General features: G+C 41.0%; 1 protein-coding gene across 4 annotated transcripts in view; it reads right to left on the reverse strand.

Annotated features, from left to right (window-relative positions):
• Positions 1 to 18,242, reverse strand: part of SORBS2 (sorbin and SH3 domain containing 2) — a 277,647-nt gene extending 259,405 nt beyond the window's left edge. For 2 of the 4 annotated variants that reach the window (XM_014592382.2, XM_027776585.1), the window contains exon 1: positions 17,627 to 18,196. The gene's annotated coding sequence lies outside the window, so the exon portion shown is untranslated. Of the gene's footprint in view, positions 1 to 17,626 lie in introns of all 4 variants that reach the window. The other 2 variants (XM_027776584.1, XM_027776586.1) reach the window with 2 other exon arrangements.
• Positions 18,243 to 18,451: the final 209 nt, after the last annotated feature.

An 18,451-nucleotide genomic window follows, 5' to 3' on the forward strand; every position in this document is an offset into this window, starting at 1 on the left:
ACGTGAGTCCAGCAACATAGCCATTACACTAACTGCTGGTCCCCAAAATTATATATTTATTGATTTAGATTTTTTTTGAGAAAGCGAGATTGTTTTGCTATAGGGCGTGTGCACTCACTGGAGAGACAGAGAGATAGAAAGTGAGAAATCACCCCCCCAGTGGAGATGGCCATGCCACAATCCATTCTCCTCCATTCTCCTCTTGGGATTTTGGGCACGCACACACAGATGCGTGGCATGAGTTTTAAGCTGCCAGGTCTGGGACTCGGACCATGTTTGACTACATGGAGTCCAGTGACGTAACTATTATGCCATTTGCTGGTCCTGATCTAGATTTCTTTTAAACCCCAATTCCACCTAGATTCTATTTGAATCTTTATTTTGAAAAGTCTCAAACCAATTCCATTATCTTCTTTCCCAAACATGTTTTATTCCTCATATTTTATTTTCCCAAGACAGAAACCCAGTAAATAAACCATACTCCTGCTCCCATCCCCACTGTCCACCAAACACTATTGATCTAGCTCCATAATCTCTTCATTCCAGTAACTTCTCTTGAGACCTGTCATCTTGTCCTAGTCGAGACTGTCCCTCTGTCTTCCTGGGTTATTGGCTCAACCTCCTATGGGTTCCTATCCTTGAACTCAGTCCCCCTCACCTCCGCCCCCAGGATACCCTCACACCAGAGCAGCTGTTTCATATCGACACTCTTACTATCTCACTTTCCAGCTTGGACTCATTCCTGTCCTAATCTAATTTAGTGCAACACATTCACACTCCAATCAAGTTCTATCTGTCTAACTTAACGTTCTGTCTCTCTATAAAGGGTGCCCTCTAGCCAACCACGCCAAATGGCTCTTGGTGCTCAGAACACGTTCCTCTGTGCCCATGCACTTTATATACACCGTTCCCGAGTCCTGGTGGGCTGAGCACCTGGTAAGGCGAATGCCCACAGATTTGTTGTCCCCACCTCAAATGCTTCCTCAGTGATGCCCCAGAACTCCTCACAAGCAATACAGATTCTCCCCAGATTTTCCTTACTTCTGCACATTTCATTCGCCATATTCATGCAATACGCTACATTAGAAATTATTAGAAAGGAGGGGGGGGGGGGAGGAAGAGCGCACCTCGCACGGCTCTCTCTCCGCCATTTCTCCAGCCTGTCAGGATGTGGGGCATGCATGCACTCGTGCCTGGTGTGTTTTTCAAGTCACTGGGGCTGGCACTCACACCACGTGGTTGACCTTGTAGGATCCGGCTCCCTTCACCACTACATCAGGAGCCAGTCCTTGCCTGAGATACTGAAATCATCTTCCCTTCACTATTTCTTGTATTCTAGCCATTAATTTGATATGCTGTTACCAGTTAGGTCTTTTTTTATACAGAAATATGACCATTATTTTTCAACCTAAAGGAACCCCAGTGGTGACCCCTTTTTCCCTAAAAATTAACTAAACTACTTAGCATGATACTGATCCAGATGCTAGAGATGAAAATAGGTGTGGCTGGGCCAGCAGGTGGCATGGTAGTTAAAGGTGCTGGATTCCCACATGGCTGACTACGGTTCAAGTCCCGGACCTGGCAGGTTGCTTTCTCGTGTAACCTTTCTCTCTCTGTTCAATTTAAGAGAGAATAATAACAAATGGAATTAAATAAATAAATAATTCTTTTTAAAAAATAGGTGCAGCTCTCATGGGCGTTGCATTTCGTTCTTTCCTTTTTTTGGAGAGATTTTTTTTTTTTTCTTTGTGCTATAAGGTGCGTGTGCTCGCCAGACAGAGAAAGACAGAGAGACAGAAAGCGATAAATCACCCCCCCCCCCCAGAGGAGATGGCCACACCGCAATCCCTTCTCCTCCATTCTCCTCTCAGGATCTTGGGCGCACGCACACGCGCCCGGTGTGAGTTTTAAGCCACCGGGTCCAGGACGCGAACCACGGTCGACTACGTGGGAGTCCAGCGACATAGCCATTATGCTAACTGCTGGTCCTGGTGCTGCATTTCTGATGTCAGGTGTTACGCCAGGCACTTTACAGTAATCTTATTTAGCCCTAATGGTAATCCTCAGAGGTGAGTGCTGTTAATTCTTCTGTGTAAGCAGGGCTATAGAGGGCCAGAAAGGCCCAGGCACCTGTTCTGGAACACTGAACACTTCGGCTAGGAATGAAGTCCAAGTTCGCGTTCCGTAGCCCTTGTGTCTGCGCCCACACCACACCACAATGGATCTCCTTAGCGTTGTATACCATAGATCCACAGAGCAACCCCTGATGTTCTTTCAGTCCCTGTTTGTATCAAGCCCTCCAGGCAGAAGGGCACACCCTGTTCCATGCCTTCCCTCTGAGTGCTTGTTCCCCTCTGCCTTGAGGTTCATGAATTTGTGAGACAAACAACTTCTCCCTTGTCCTTAAGACAGTGATCAGTCCCCAAGAGCAGGTGTTCCGACTAGTCACCCTGGAACTCACACAGCCTGGAGGGCCAGAGAAGCACATCTCTTGCCTTTGAGTGGACTCATTTACATAATAAGAATGACAATTATATTACTTGCCAACGTACTTTGAAACTCTTTAACATGCCAGGTCCTGCTCTACACAATTTAATTCTCAGAAACCCTTTGAGATACTTATCATTTCAACCCTGCTAAGTTTTTCCCAGAAAAATTAAACTTGCAATACTTATAACTGCAATAAAAAACATTTTTGTTCAATATTAAGCTCTGTAAAATAACTTATATTTGTGAATATGCTCAGTTTTATTGCTTTATTTGGTCCCAATAACTGCCCTTAGACTAATTAAATTCCATATTTAAAAGATATATTTATTACTTGCTTTAAAAACTCTTGTGTAACAAATGAAAAAAAAAAAAACAGTGGAGGCAATTTCAATATTTGACTTAACAATCATATTCAATAGCCTAAAGAAACACTCACTTAATATGAATCTTGGACCAGCCCTATAGCGAAGCAGTTAAATGCTGTGCATGGAAAGCCAGATGCCGCATGGCTGTACTCAGTTCTAGTCCTGGTCCTGGTGGCTTGAAAAACATGCTGGGCATATATGCGTGTGTGCCCAAAAGGAGGTAAGGGAATGAGGTATGGCCATGCCCCATTAGGAGGGAGGGGGCAATTCTTCTCTCTTTCTCTGATGAGTACATGAGCCCAAAGGCAATAGAAAGAAAAAAGAAAGAAACAAAAGAAGAAAGAAGAAAAGAAAGAAGGAAGGAAAGAAAGTACGTAAATGGTCTCCTGCAAAGTGACTTAAAAAAAAACATGGTCTTTCATTGATTAAACATGTTCTCATCAGAAAAATAAAAGTCTTTCATAAAGGTAGTAAATATTCTTTTTTTAAAAGCAATGATTGATTAATTTATTTACTGATATGTTGTGATTTTTGAGCCACTAGGTTCAGGACTTAAACCACAGTGGGCCATGTGGGAGTTCAGTGCCTTAACCACCACACTACCTGCCAGCTCTGATGGTAAATATTCTTAATCTATATACAGTCATCCATCCATATCTATCTTGAGTTAGGTCATGAGGTCATGATTTTTACTAATCATTAGAAAAATTATTTTAGAACTTTCAGAAATTAGAGACATTCTTCTAGAGACTTTTTCTTCTTGATCATTAGAAAAACATTTCCAGTTACCGACTGGGTGTCTTTATCTAGATGTTTCCAACAAATATGCCAAGTCCTCCTTGTCTAAATGTTTCCTCCTTATGACACAAACAGAACAAAAAGGTCTTCTATATTTCCATTTTGGTTATAGGCTCATCATCTACCCAGCTACCTGATACTCCAGGAACCTGATGTCTTTTAACCATTCAGATTGATCCGTTCTTGGATAAGCATCATGGAGTCCTCTGAGATCTGTGAGATTTAGCTCTTACACACATCGTAGTGGTTCCTGGAGCTCACTGAACAGGGGCGGTAGCATGTCCCTACAAACTGCATGTGTGCATGGTTGCACAGGACGTTTGAGGACACGGAGGTAAATCACTGGAGCACAGCATTCTGAAGGAGAGTCCGAACAGAAACTTCTAGGAGGAACAAACAGCAGCAGTAGCTGACATTTATGGGTCCCTTCTTTTTTTTTTTTTTTTTTTTTCCTTTTTAGAGGGTTTTATCTTAGAGTGCATGCATTTGCTGGAGAGAGAGGGAGAGACAGAGATAGTGAGAGGAGAGAAAGTGAGAAATCACCCCCCTCCTCCCGTGGGGGATGGCCATGCCACAATGCCTTCTCCTCCATTCTCCTCCTGGGATCTTGGGCATGCATGCACTTATGCTTGGTGTAATTTCCAAGCCACTGGGTCTGGGACTAGAACTGCAGTTGGCCATGTGGGAGTCCAGCGGTGTAACTACTATGCCATTTGCTGGTCCCTACGGGCTCCTTCTTTACATCAGATGCTGTGCTGCGAACTGCATATAGTACATATATCTTGCTTTTTTTTTTTTTTAAAGGGTTTTCTCTGCTTTAGGACACATGTGTTTGCTGGAGAGTGAAAGACAGAGACAGTGAGAGGGAAAGTGAGAAATTGCCCCCTAGGCTGGATGGTCATGCACACCACCATTCCACCCCATTTCTATAAGGTGGACATTTAGATCCCCGTATAAGTGAGATCACATGGTATGTATTGATCTCTGACTGGTTTTACTTAGAAAAATGTCTTCAAGATGCATCCATTTTATGCAAATGGCAGGATTTCTTTCTTTTTCAAAGCTGAATAATATTCCATCATATATACAGAGGCTCTTCAACTGACAATGGGATTATGTCCTGATAAACCCATGGTAAGTTGATAATACTGTAAGTCAAAAAGGCAGCTGACCCACTGAACAGCATAGCTTAGCGTAGCTACATCAAACATGCTCAGAACACTGACGTTAGCTTATAGCTGGGCAAAATCATTGAACGCAGAGCCTATTATGCCAACAAGTGTTGAAAATCTTGTGTAATTTATTGACAATTGTACCCAAAGTGAAAAACAGAATGGCTCGCTGCCAGCGTTCAGCACTGCAAGAGAGGATTACACTGCCAATCACTAGCCTGGGAAAAGATCCAAAGTTAAAATTTAAGGTGTAGGTTCTACTGAATGTGTAAAGCTTTTGCATCAAGGTAAGGCTAAACAATTGTAAGTCAAGCCATCACATCGGGGATTACCTGTATGTATCACATTTTCCTTATCCATTCATCTATGGTCAGACACAGGGTGTGCAGCTGTTTTCCCTTTCCTTTGGCTATCTACCCAGCAGTGAGAGTGCTGGATCATATATATAGTAGTTTCTTTTTTCATCTTTTGAGGAATCTTCATACCATTTTCCATAGTGGCTACATAGTTGCACATTCTTTTTTTTTAATTAATTTATTTTTTGGAGAGGTTTTTGCTATAGGGAGCATGCACTTGCCATAAAGACAGAGAGAGACAGAGAGACAGATAGTGAGAAATCACTCCCAGGGGGGTTGGTCATGCTGCAATCCCTTCTTCTCCATTCTCCTTTCAGGATCTCGGGCGCACACGCATATGCACCCGGTGTGAGTTTAAGCTACTGGGTCTGGGACTCGAACAGTGGTTGACTATGTGGGAGTCCAGCGACATAGCCATTACGCCAACTGCTGGTCCCAGTTTTACATTCTTATTAACAATGGAAAATATTTCCCTTTTTCCACATCCTCATCAACACTCGTTATCTTTAGACCTTCTGCTCATAGCCATCCTCACACCGTGAGGTGCCGTCTCGTCCTGGCTTTGATGTGCATTGTCCAGATGGCTAGTGATGCTGATCACCCTTTCAAACACCTGTAGACCATTTGTGTGTCTTCTTGGAAAACTGTCAAATTTGGTCCTTTGCCCATTACCTATTTTTTCCTTTATCCATGATAGAGCGTGTACATGCCCAAGACAGAGAGCCATGAGCGACCTCCACAGGGTCTGATCAACTTCCTCTAGTCCTCCAGCTAGCTGGATCCTGAACACGTATGTGTGTATGTGTCCAGCGTGTGCTAGGTCGACTGGGGCCGGGAATCCGAACTGCAGTCGGCCACGTGGCTTCAGGTGCTGGAGTTTAGTACTTTACCTACCATGCCGTTGGGGCTGGGCCTGTCCATTTCTAACATGACTATTTATGCTTTTTCCTCTCCTTTGTTGCTGCTGAGTTGAGGAACATACTTGCTTCTTAATCTTTTAATAAGCTTTTCTACCAGCACTGGAATGAAATGCTTCTCGAAGTTGGGAACTTAAATGACAATAAAATCCAGTGAGCCTTTCCCTGAGATGGCCTCTTTCCTTGTGTAAAAAGATGATGCAAGCATGCACCTCCCAGGGCGGTTGTGTCTATAAAACAATTTAGGAGACGGCTTTGAGGGTATGCTAAATAAACGTGAGTGGTGGTCAGTAACTATTGATGCTACCAAGCTTGCCTTTCCCGGTTACTCCGTGTCCTGGAGGAGGCAATTCAAAGTATTCTGGGTCATTCGGCAGTTTTGAACTCGTAGTACTAATATATTTATTGGGCAGATAGAGTTTGATGAGAATCTTAACAATCGTTTTTCACCTTTTATATTTGCCAGATACAATTCTGATTCTATTTCCCAGGAAAATGGACTGACCAAGTGATCTGACCCTTTGGGAAATGACATTTCTTTTCTTTATTATTATTATTAGTTTTAGAGAAAATAAGAGTGTGGTAGATAAAGAGGAGATAAAGAGAGAAATAAGTGTTTTTGACAGTTGACCATGTTATGGTCTTCCTGCTCCAGCCGGCCGGTTTGCTAGGACCACAGGTGCATGCCAGTAGACCTGGGCTGTTTAGCTGGGCTGGGAACCAAATCCGTTCCTCACGTGTGGCTTCAGTCACTGAGTAATGGCACCCTCCTGCTTGTGCCACCAGAGCTGGGCCAGGAAAAGAACATTTCTCCAATGTCAACCAACAAAGAACCATCCTGTTTTGTTGACTAGGTATCACATTCTTTCACTCACCGAGACGCATTGGCTAGAGCATGCACATGTCTAGAGAATGCTATTTTTTGGCTGGAAATGAAAACACTTGAATTTCAAATCAACACTTTTCCTAATTACTGCTGAATGCAAAAGCTCTTTGGGTTGAGTGAGCCCAGTGATAACAAACTCTTGGAGGGACTGAATCCTGGATCCTGGTCTAACAAGCTCCTTCTCTCTCCTCCTTGCACGTCTTTTCTGTTCCATGGAAATCCAGTGCCTCTACTCACAGGCCAGGTTAGAAGCAGAATGCAATAAACTGATGGGAGAGTATGGGAACAAGGAGTTCATGAATGGAACACTCCCCAGGAAACAATTTTATGATCATAATCTTTTAGTTGACAGTTACAAAATGAAGTATCAGAGCCAAAAAGAGTGAACCAGAGTTTTGAGGGCATGTTTTCCTAAATCACTGCAAAGGAAGGAAAAGTTTAGGGTCCAAAATGATTATGAGGTAATATTATGCCACATAATAACATATAGATCAAGTCGAATTAATTTTATCAGATAACTGTCACTATGAGGCAATAAAAGTACGTTGGGCGTTTGAGCCAAAATGAAAGTGATTTTCAAACTACATTAAATTATTTATGGCTTTGATTGTCATTTGCTTTAAAATAAAATGAAAGTGATGGTAACTTCTCTTTCTTGCCAATTAATCTAAAAGTTAGTTTGAAATGTAACCAAAATACATTGTACTCTTCAGAAGGAAAACTTTTTTTTTTATTATGAGAAAAAAAGTTAAATTAACTATTATATAAATCACTTACATTAGCCTTATAAACTTAAGTATGTTATAAATTATAAAGTTAAATATATGGTTCCCAGTCCAACTTATAATATAGTAGAAATTAGTGACTTAATCAGATTTCAGACCACGTATCACATAAAAAGTTAGGTTTCTAAGTAGAGTGTGTGTTAAAGAATTCATGATGTATTATCAGTCATCTGAGTTATTGACCTAAGAAAGTCCTTTTCCCAAAACAGATATATTTTCAACAAATGAGTAATGGATTTTCTGATAAAGAAGATTAATATGCCATCCCACATTTTTTACTGTTTTCTTGATTGTCAGATATAACTCACATGTAGTTAAGATGTTCTGGAGATTAAATTCTGAGAAGAAAGCCCACAGTGATTTAAATGAGCCAAATCATTTTCGGTTGGGTCATGATTTCCTCTTCGAGGAAGTTTTGATGACTTCAAAAGGGTTATTCTAACATTTAGTTCAATGTTTCAGATAAAAAATATACTAACTAAAACAAACAAAAAACCTGTAACACAATGGAGCAACACACAGTTAGGCATCTATGGACCGAATTAATTTTCTCGTCATGAAAGTTACATGGAATCACATATAGTTTGTGTTACTTTGATTAATCTCTTTTCTGTGGTGTAAATTTTATTTGTTGACATTTGTTACAATAACTTAATTGGCCTAATCATCCATGCATCCTTCACTTATTCTTGACCATACATGTGGCAAAATGAGGGTAAAAACAAAGAAAACACAATCACTCTTTCATGGAGTTCATATTCACATGGAAAGATTAGAAAAACTTCATTAACATGATGTAAAAATAATATAAGGTGCAAAGTTGTATCAGGGTTCCTAAGGAGGAGCAACTAGATGTGCTGTTTGTTAAACCTCTTCTTGGGAATAATTTAAGGAAACAGGAGGGCCAGCTATAGCGTGGTGGTTAAGGCAGCTCGATCCCACATGGCCAACTTCATGGTTTGAGTCCTGGACCCAGTGACTTGAAACACCCTGAGTACATGTCTGTGTGCCCAAAATGCTAAGAGGAGAATGGAGGGAAAGGGATTGCTGTATGGGATGCGGCCTCACTTTCTCTCTCTCTCTCTCTCTTTCTCTCTCTCCCTTGAGCACATGCGCCCTTGGGCAAATTCTTAAAAAAACGAAAAGAAAAAGTACAAGAAATATTTCAGAAAAATTCCAATGAAAATGTCACACTCCTAGGTTTTGTAATTTCCCAGATCTTTCATTAAAAGTTAATACAGATAAAGTTGTTAGGTTAGAAGCTAGCACAGAGTAAACTCTCTGTAACTCTTTACTATGATCATCAATACCATTTGGATTGAACAAATCAGATAATTTCTTACTAACTTTTTCTGTAGCTCATTAATGCTAGTTACTCATGTTTGTTTGTTTTGTTTTTGCCAGAGAGCTCATGTCATCACACAAGAGAGACAGAGACATAGAGAGAAGGCAGCCCACGGTAGGGGGGCATGGCCACACCAGGATGCCTCCTCCATTCTCATTCCTGGGGCTGTCAGGCGTGCATATGCACCAGACATGTTTTCTGAGCTACCAGAGCAGGGATTCAAACTGCAGTCACTTATATGGGATCCAGTTCCCTTAAGCTCCCTTCACCATAGGCCATGGGGTTGGCCTCCTTTTTAGCTTAATCAGAAGGAGATCATTTTGATTGATGTCATAAGGTCTTCTAGCTCTTATGGTTTTTCGGTTTGCAAAGATCTCAGACTGATAGCATTTTCCATCTTGAACTCTGTGTAACTACATTCTGTAGTGTTAAAATGCAGATCTTAAATTTTATAACTCTAGGTTTAGACTTTTATTTTTAGTTACTCAAGTGTTTGCCAGAAAGAGATAGAAAGTGAGAAAGCACCCCTCACTGGAGCATGGCCACGCCACAATCTCTTCTCTTCTCTTTCTCCATCCTGTCAGGGTTTGGGGCACACTCATGCACCTGGGGTGATCCTCAAGTCACTGAGGCCAGGATTCAAACCAGGCTTGCCATCTGGGATCTGATTCCCTTAACCACTAGGCTATGGTCTGGTCTATAAACTTGTCTTACTTATGCTTCTTTTAATAAAGCAGATTTAACTCTTTAGTGTTTATTCTCTTTCTTGATGAATGTGACTCTAACCAGGGGCAATTAGGAATGGAAATCAGTTTTTCTTATTGTCTAGACTATTGCTACATTACCTGTTACGTTTCAGCTTTATCTCAGCTTCTGGTGATAGTCCTGAGGTATATAAATGTGCTTCTCACCGTGGATACTATATCCTATTTTAAAAAAGAGGAGCGTTTTCTAACATTTTAATTGTTTTCCTTTCTTTCCCTCTGTTTAATGTTTCAAGAAAATCAAGGTCAGCTCCATAGCCTAGAGGGTAAGGGAACTGGATCTCACACGGCCGATCACAGTTTGAATACCAGCCTCAGCCACTTGAATAAAGCTCTGGGTGTATGTGTGTGCATGTCCCACGTCCTGACAGGATGGAGAAAGAGGGGAGAAGGAATTGCAGCATGACCACATCCATTGGCGGTTGTTTTTCTTTTCTCTCTCTGGTGAGTATACATGCTCTCTGGCAATTAAGAAAAAGTCCTAAATAATCATTTTATCTCTAAATTCAAACAGTACTTTCTTTTTTTTTTTTTGAAAGGTGCGCTTGCCAGACAGACAGAGAGAGACAGAGAGACAGAAAGCGAGAAATGACCTTCCCCCCCGGGGAGATGGCCACGTGGCAATCCTTTCTCCTCCATTCTCCTCTTGGGATCTTGGGCACCGATGCACACACGCCCGGCGTGAGTTTAAGCCACCGGGTCCGGAACTTGAACCATGGTCGACTATGTGGGAGTCCAGCGACATAGCCATTACGCTAACCGCTGGTCCCCAAACAGTACTTTCTAATCATGTGTTTGTACTAGCATAATATGGGGGGGGGGAATCTGATTACTGTAGCACCTGTACATTCAACACTGAATGGATTTTCAACATTTTGACCCATTTGCTGAGCACCCAGTATAGTGCTCTAGCTGCTGATTTTTTTTTTTCTTATGAGAGATTTTTGGGACCAGCAGATGGCGTAATGGCTACATTGCTGGATTCCCATGTAGTCAGCCACAGTTTGAGTCCTGGACCTGGTGACTTAAACTCATCCGGGCGCATGTGCATGTGTGCCCGAGATCCCGAGAGAAGAATGGAGTGAGTACACATGCCCTATAGCAGAAATCTCTCAAAAAAAAAAAAAAAATGAGAGAGAGAGAGAGAGTTTTGCTATAGAGTGCATACATTCTCCTGAGAAAAAGAGAGAAACAGAGAGACAGAATGCAAGAAAGTCCCACCCAAGGGGGATGGTCACACTGCAATCTTTCTCCTCCATTCTCCTCTCAGGATTTTGGGCACTCACGCACATGTACCCAGTGTGAGTTTTAAACTGCTGGGCTTGGGACTCGAACCATGGTTGACTATGTGGGAGCCCAGCAGTGTAAGCATTACACCATCTGCGGGTCCCTCTGGTTGCTGTTTTAAAGTGAGAATTCCCTGTACCTTTTGTTCTGACTGAGCAACCTGTACCTCTTCCCATGCACTTGTTCATTACTCTCTGGCCTCCCTTTAACTACCCGGTTATGCTGATGCTCGAGATATACCAGACAACCCAGGTCTATGCACGCCAAGGCAGAACAATGAAGTGGTTTTAAAATGCCTCAACGACTAGTAATGCTACAGTATATACATTTCCAAAAGTAAGTATTGACACACAAGTTCTTTTAAAAGTTGCTTATCCTCCCGGTAGAAAATACACAGTATTTCTGAAAGTACAATAATACATTTGGCAGATTAGGTGTACTTGTTTCAGAAAGCACTGACTGCTCGCTGGATGACACAGTTAGCCTAAGAGCAGCCGAGGTTATAGTTATCTAATCTCCTTGTCCTTGTTAACTTTAGCACAGAGAACTGAAATGATTATGTGTGAAGGCATCTTGATAATCCACAGGGAAAATAAAATAAACCCTGCTTACTTAACGTGCAAACTTAAGAGTTTGCCTTCTTCAACTTTTTAAGAAAATACTATGAGAAAGAGAGTGAGAGAGAGAGAGAGAGGCAGGGAGAGAACACTCCAACGGTGTGAGGTCACATGCAGTCTTTTTTCCTTCACCTCGTCCTATCAAAATCTTGGCCAGATCTTGGCCACGTAGATGCCAGGTTCCTCTGCACAGTATTTAACCGCTGTGCCATGGGGCCAACCCCACTTTGTCTTTTCATAGTGTAAAACATAGGGAAATGGTATGAAGCCATTAAGATCTGGTGTGGTATTAAAACAACCCTGGGAGGCAGAAGTAGCTGACTCTTCAAACCGTGGAGGATGAATCCTCTCACGTATGAATATTTCTTTCAATAGGCTGCTGCCCCGAGGTGGTCACCTCTTTAGAGAACTGAATGCCTCTGACAAGCTAGCTATGCTCAGCTGTAAGTAGGTGAAGGGGCTTCTTTTTCTTTTTCCTTATTTATTTTCATTTACATGTAATCAAGTTTTTACAGCATGAATACATTGCATGGCAAGCAAGTCAAAGATATTACAGTATACAAGAGGCTTTTTTTTAGAGAAAAGAATGTATAGTAACACTAGTACATTGGGACCAGCAGTTAGCGTAATGGCTATGTTGCTGGACTCCCATGTAGTCAACTGCGGTTTGAGTCCTGGACCTGGTGGCTTAAACTTACGTCGCAGCGTGTGCATGAATGTCTGAGATCTCGAGAGGAGAATGGAGAAGAAGGAATTGGTGGCATGGCCATTCCCCCTGGGGGTGATTTCTCGCTCTCTGTCTCTCTTTCTCTGTCTTTCTGGTGAGCACCCGTGCCCTATAAGAAAAACCTCTGCAAATAAATAAATAAATAAATAAAATTAGTACCTTTTCTCCAACATGGCCCAAACTCATTTGCATACTTTTCCCCTGCGCATTTTCAAAACTTACTGTTCTTGATGTCATTCCTTACTCGTGCTCTTAGAGGACTTTTACAACAAGTGTTAGAAGTCTATTTGTGCTACAGTCTGTTGAATACCTTATGAATGATTCTTACAACTGTATTAACAAATATCACTGAAGTTTTCAAATAATATTCTTTATCAAAAATAACTTTCCTAAATTTAATATGGATATAAAAAGAAAACAGGAAATATAGCAATAGTTTCTTTTTTTTTTCTTTTGAGGTAGAAAATTTTTCTTTGATGGTAAGGGCCTGGTTAGATTCAGGAAGAGGAAGCACTTTCTAGAATTTTGCTCAAATAATGCTTTTTAAAGGTGCAGAGTTAATACTGGGCCTATGCACATCTGACTTGTGTAGAGAAGAGCAAACCACTGGGGTTTTATTGGCCAAAATTTGTTAATTGGTAAATTCATACGTTTCTATTTTGAAGACGAGGGTAAAATATGATAAAGTTCTATATGATATGTTTTGCTATCAACTCTCTCTCCCCCAAATAAAACTTTGCCTGCAAATTCCCTGTCAATCAGTCAGTGAATATTAGCTCAATTGATCTTATGCTGGAATGACAATTCTTACTTGCCAATATTTAGAACTCAGTAGTTACAGAAATGTTTCCTTATAGCTGACTACAAATGCCTTAATGTTTTCAGAAATGATGAAGATAAAGCTATTTTTTAAATCTCAATGTAACACTTGATGGTGACAGATTAAAATTCAAAAAGGCATATTCATAATGAAATCATGAGTTTGAGGAACTTTTAGAAAATAATGTCATACAATTAACTCTTCGTTACAAAATGCAAGTGTACCTCATTTGATGACCCTATCAAATATAGTTATACATAATTTAGACTTTCAAAACTTAAAAAACTTAAAATATAAAATTTTTAAATGGCCTAGGTATGTGATAGAAATGAAATCATGTTTCTTGCAATCTAACTGTTAAATACAATTTAAAATAATTGACTAAACAAGATTAGTCTTTAAGATGAATAGAACCAATTTCAGCTTTAGCTGTTATCTGACGGTAGTATGCTATACACTAAAATCGGCCGGCACATAGCCAAAACAAACCTTTGAAGACCAACATGATAATTACAAATTGCTGTTTGTCACATTTTTATTAGAAAACATGTTGCAGGGGGACCAGCAATTAGCGTAATGGCTATGTCGCTGGACTCCCATGTAGTCGACTGCAGTTCGCGTCCCGGACCCGGTGGCTTAAAACTCATGCTGGGTGCGTGTGCGAGTGTGCCCAAGATCCCAAGAGGAGAATGGAGGAGAAGGGATCGCGGCGTAGCCATCCCCCCTGGGGGGTGATTTCTCGCTTTCTGTCTCTCTGTCTCTCTCTATCTGGTGAGCACACGCGCCCAAAAGCAAAATAAAACCTCTCCAAAAAAAGGAAAAAAAAGAAAAAAGAAAAGAAAACATGTTGCAGGAACACAATGTGAAAATGTCTAGAAACATGAATTTACATAATTTTCTAAAATTTGCTTTCTAATTCCAAATTTTAAATATCTGGACATTTTAATCTTCTCGATCTGTGCTACTTTATGCATAAAAATTCATACAATACTTATTTGAACTTTTGCTTTCAACATAATTTCTTAGAGACAAGAAATATTTTTTTTACTTAATAAAATACATATTACTGAAGTTTCTAATGCATTATGAGTTTGATTAGAGCATTGTGGATTTTTTTTTCCATAAAAAGGCTATAAAAATTAGGCTTATTTTTAAAAAATGAGGATATCACCTTCTATAGAAAAAAAGTGGGAAACTGCTATAACCAAAACTATGTCTATATCAAGAGTAAAACCAAAAGATATTCTCTCCCTCACTTAGGAACTCTAATTGTATAGAAATAGAATGTGACTAGTGATTACCAATAACCTTTCAGGTCTATTTAGGAAAATTAAAAGAAATCATGCTATTATAAACTTTATTTCAATTATACGATCTCTTTCTAATTCATGATGTTTATTTTTTTTTTTTTTATGGCTTCAGTGTGAAAAACAATTCCGTAAGTTTCTTAAATTATACTCAGCCATAAATCATGCATTTGGCATTCGTTTTAACTAGCCTGATTTTATAGCAAATTTCTATTAGAGATATAAACTATGCTGATAGTCCCCTGAAGATGTTATAACAGCTGTAGATAGAAAAAGAGTATTTCCTATATACTACAACTTCAAGTCACTTTGATTAAAATGTACACGTTGTAAATTTTCCCTCAGATAATTCTGTTCCATTAGGACCTTTAGAGCTTTTATGAGATTGTTGTTCCTGAAGCCATATCTTTATATCAGAGAAACTAAAACCTCATTGTTGTTTTTTTAAAATGTTTTGAGTTTCTCTGCTAAAAGGCAGTAGTAGGAATTCTATTTCAAGGTTCAAACTATATGTATAGTAACTAATAAAGAAATATTCTCGTCGGAGATACCAGTGCAATGTCTGAATGACAAGTTTTAGACTGTGGGCAAAGTGCTTTAGAATCAAAGGTCAGAATCTGAGGACAAAGCGCTTTAGAATCCCGGACTCTGGACACCTGTGAGCAGAAACGAATGTAAACTGGTGCGGCAGAGGGAACTTCAGGCGACACTGAGATTCAGGCGCAGCGGAAGGAGTGCGGGGAGGTATCCTCGCTAGATTTCGCAGGATGCATGAAACTCAGCTGCCTGGACAGGGCGATTTAAAGAAAAGGAGTATTGGGGGGTGGGGGGCTGCATTTGCATAAGTGTGCTAGCACGCATTTTGGAAATTGCAAAATCTTTGATCATGCCAGAAGGTGAGTCGGAAAGTGGCAGAAAATAAGGGCTCAAAAGTATGATGGACAAAAGCCGAGGTGCAAACTTGAAAAATGAGGCTCACATTTCTGAATCTGGTTTTCTAAATTGTTGGATTAATCCTGATATTGATGTCCTGTGAGGGACTAGATGGATAATGTTCGTCTTTCCTAGCGCATCACCTTAAAAGCTTGTGAGTGTAGGAAAACGACACAGGTATTAAGTCCGGGTGCCGATCTTCCTGTGCGCTACGGCTCCCACCGCACGTGGCGCTACCCCAAGGCAACTGGGCGCGCAGTCAGGTGTGCGTCGGGTGTTTCCACATTTGCCCTTCGGAACCCTTGCCCGGGAAGGACTAAGATGAAACCATAATCTTGCTGCAGGTCTTTTCACTGTGTTCATGCTAAGAATTCCTTTGGCAGTGCAAAGCTCTGAAGGGAGTGAAATTGGAGACTTTTTCTACCTTTCATTCACTTATCAGCTACTATTTTTTATTCAGACTTTGGTCATTTAGTTTTCCTTTGAAAGTTCAGAGAAGTGAAGTTCAATGCTATCATCTCACCATTTTTATCCTGTTATGTCTCACACTCACGAAGGTATATTCCTGTTTGTCCTTATCGTTAAACCTTTGGACATGAGTCTCTGCCCTGCATCTTTACATCTTGACATTCAGGACAAAAGTTTGGAAACGCAATCTCCTTATGCTTTATAATTCTCTTATCTGAGGGCGTATTAACATTGCGGTAGCTATGAAACAGGTGATTCACGCGCCCATCTATCAATAAAAGCCTGACTATATTTAAAATTACAAGGAGACCCCCTACTTCTCTAAGTCATCCATATCATTGGAGAAAAAAAGGTAGTGAATAAAAATAAATTTCTTAGCAGTAGATCGGATTCTATTTATTTTCAATTTCATGACAGACTGCACCTTTAGAAGATAAAGGTTTCATCTAAAATTTCCAACCAACTATTTTTCATGAAATATGTTCAATAGCATTATAAGTGATCTGACACTGCTGGTACAGCAGACACAACAGATTTAGCGAAGCTGAAACGCTGAAACAGAAATGAATCATTCCGTGGTCGTTTCCTTCCCAGGGATTGTGATTGAACCGACTAACTAATTTCAATCTACGGTAATAGCTTTGTTCCTAAGAGACCACAAATCAAAGACGTACACTCACGGAGGGGCAATCTTTACTGCAATTCCAAGTCTGTGTTATTATCACCGAGCAACTGACGGCAAACCACGCCGCCAATGTTAGTGTGCGTTAGTACGAGGTGTTGGGTGTTTGTGGTTTCACTCTCTCTCTGAAACCTATCTGCTTGTGAGAAAAACTGTGGAAGAAAGGAAGTTTTACTGCCACATACTATAGCTGTGCTGGGACTCAATGCAGGAGCTCGACTGCCTTTCTTTCCCTGGATTCTGAGCCGGGGAGCACAATGGGGGTGTTGTGCTCTGGGCTAGCATGGAATGCATGATACTCAGAAAGGAGGTGTGAGCAGCTTCCAGGACCTACCCTGTTTGCTTTACAACTACCCTGAACTAAATGAAACAGCTACACCGAGAGAGTCCAAAATGAGCCACGACAAAATCTCCTGGCTATGCCGACCTACATAGGGGACGGCATTTCTTCATGTAAACGCATACCTCGATGTGTTAAGAGTTAAATCATTTACGAGCCTTAAAAATCAATGCTTCACCATGTACGGTCAGTTGGTTTTCCCTGTAATTCTGTTAATGTATGTCAAAGTGCAGGTCATAAAGGAATCCATTGTTTGTAAAGAGAGAAAGGTTATTAGCTATGAAGATCGTCCAGAATAAAAAGCCACTAGGATTTGTGAAAACAGCAAATATTTATTTGAAATCCCCAGACATACGAGTAATGTTTTTTATTATGTAATTTTGAGCACATAAATTCACTGAAATAATTCTATGCCTCTGACACCCTGGTAGAAATGTATGTGCATGTGCGATTCCTGAGTAAATCCAGATCACACAAATCAACGTACATAATTCAGGTTAAGTTTTGCTGCAAGTTCTTTTCATGATGTCCTTCCAAAATGAAGAAGGAAAAAAAAAAAAAGCTTACCTCTCACAGTCAGGTGGGACGCCGGACCCCCTGCTCCGCCTCCGCCTGGGCCTCAGCGCGCTGGCAGATGCCCTGTGAGCCCACAATCTGTTAACAGCAAGCAGGTAAACCCGAGAGCGTCTGCCTGCGTTACAGCCCAGGGGCCGTCCGAGCACACACCTGCTTTTTCAGACCTGCTGCTCACATGCGACAGCCACGCACAGGACCGGTGTTAGCGAGGGCAACACCCTCCTTTTTGATCACTAGTTTCCAGGGCAAGCAGCGAGGGAGCTGCTGAGATAATATTGCAGGGAAGGTTTGCCTTCCGGAGACAAAAACCTTTTCTGGTGCCTGATAGCAGATATGTAGCATTATCACTCTGCATTCCACTTTCTCCACTCAGCTAATTAGAACCGCAGCCGCAGTCAACGGCGTGTCCAAACAGCGGCTTGCAGGCATGCGCGGCTGTAATACTTGTACGCTATCGTGCCCATTGCTTCTTTCTTCTCTGAATAGACTTTTTTTTTGTGTTTGTTTTTTAAAAATGCTTCTTCCGGGGTAAAGCTCAGCAGAATATGCTACACTGTTTTCCATAAGTAAAATGGCTGGTCCTCTCAGCACTGCTGCAGACAGCTCATTGGGTTCCACTGGCTTTTCGTCGCCATAGCAACAACCAACAGACAGACTTAGACAGCAAGCATGGCTGGTCCTGTGCAGCGCGCGACACAGCTTGCTAATTTCTTTCCACCCAACTCATCATTTTTTGAAGAGAGGAACTTCTGGGATCTTTCTAAATATTTTGCCCATAGTACAAGTGCTCTGATTTTTCCAGCTTTCTTGAAGCAC

The sequence above is a fragment of the Tupaia chinensis genome, unplaced genomic scaffold (genome assembly GCF_000334495.1).
Source record: "Tupaia chinensis unplaced genomic scaffold, TupChi_1.0 Scaffold000685_1, whole genome shotgun sequence".
NCBI lineage: Eukaryota > Metazoa > Chordata > Mammalia > Scandentia > Tupaiidae > Tupaia > Tupaia belangeri.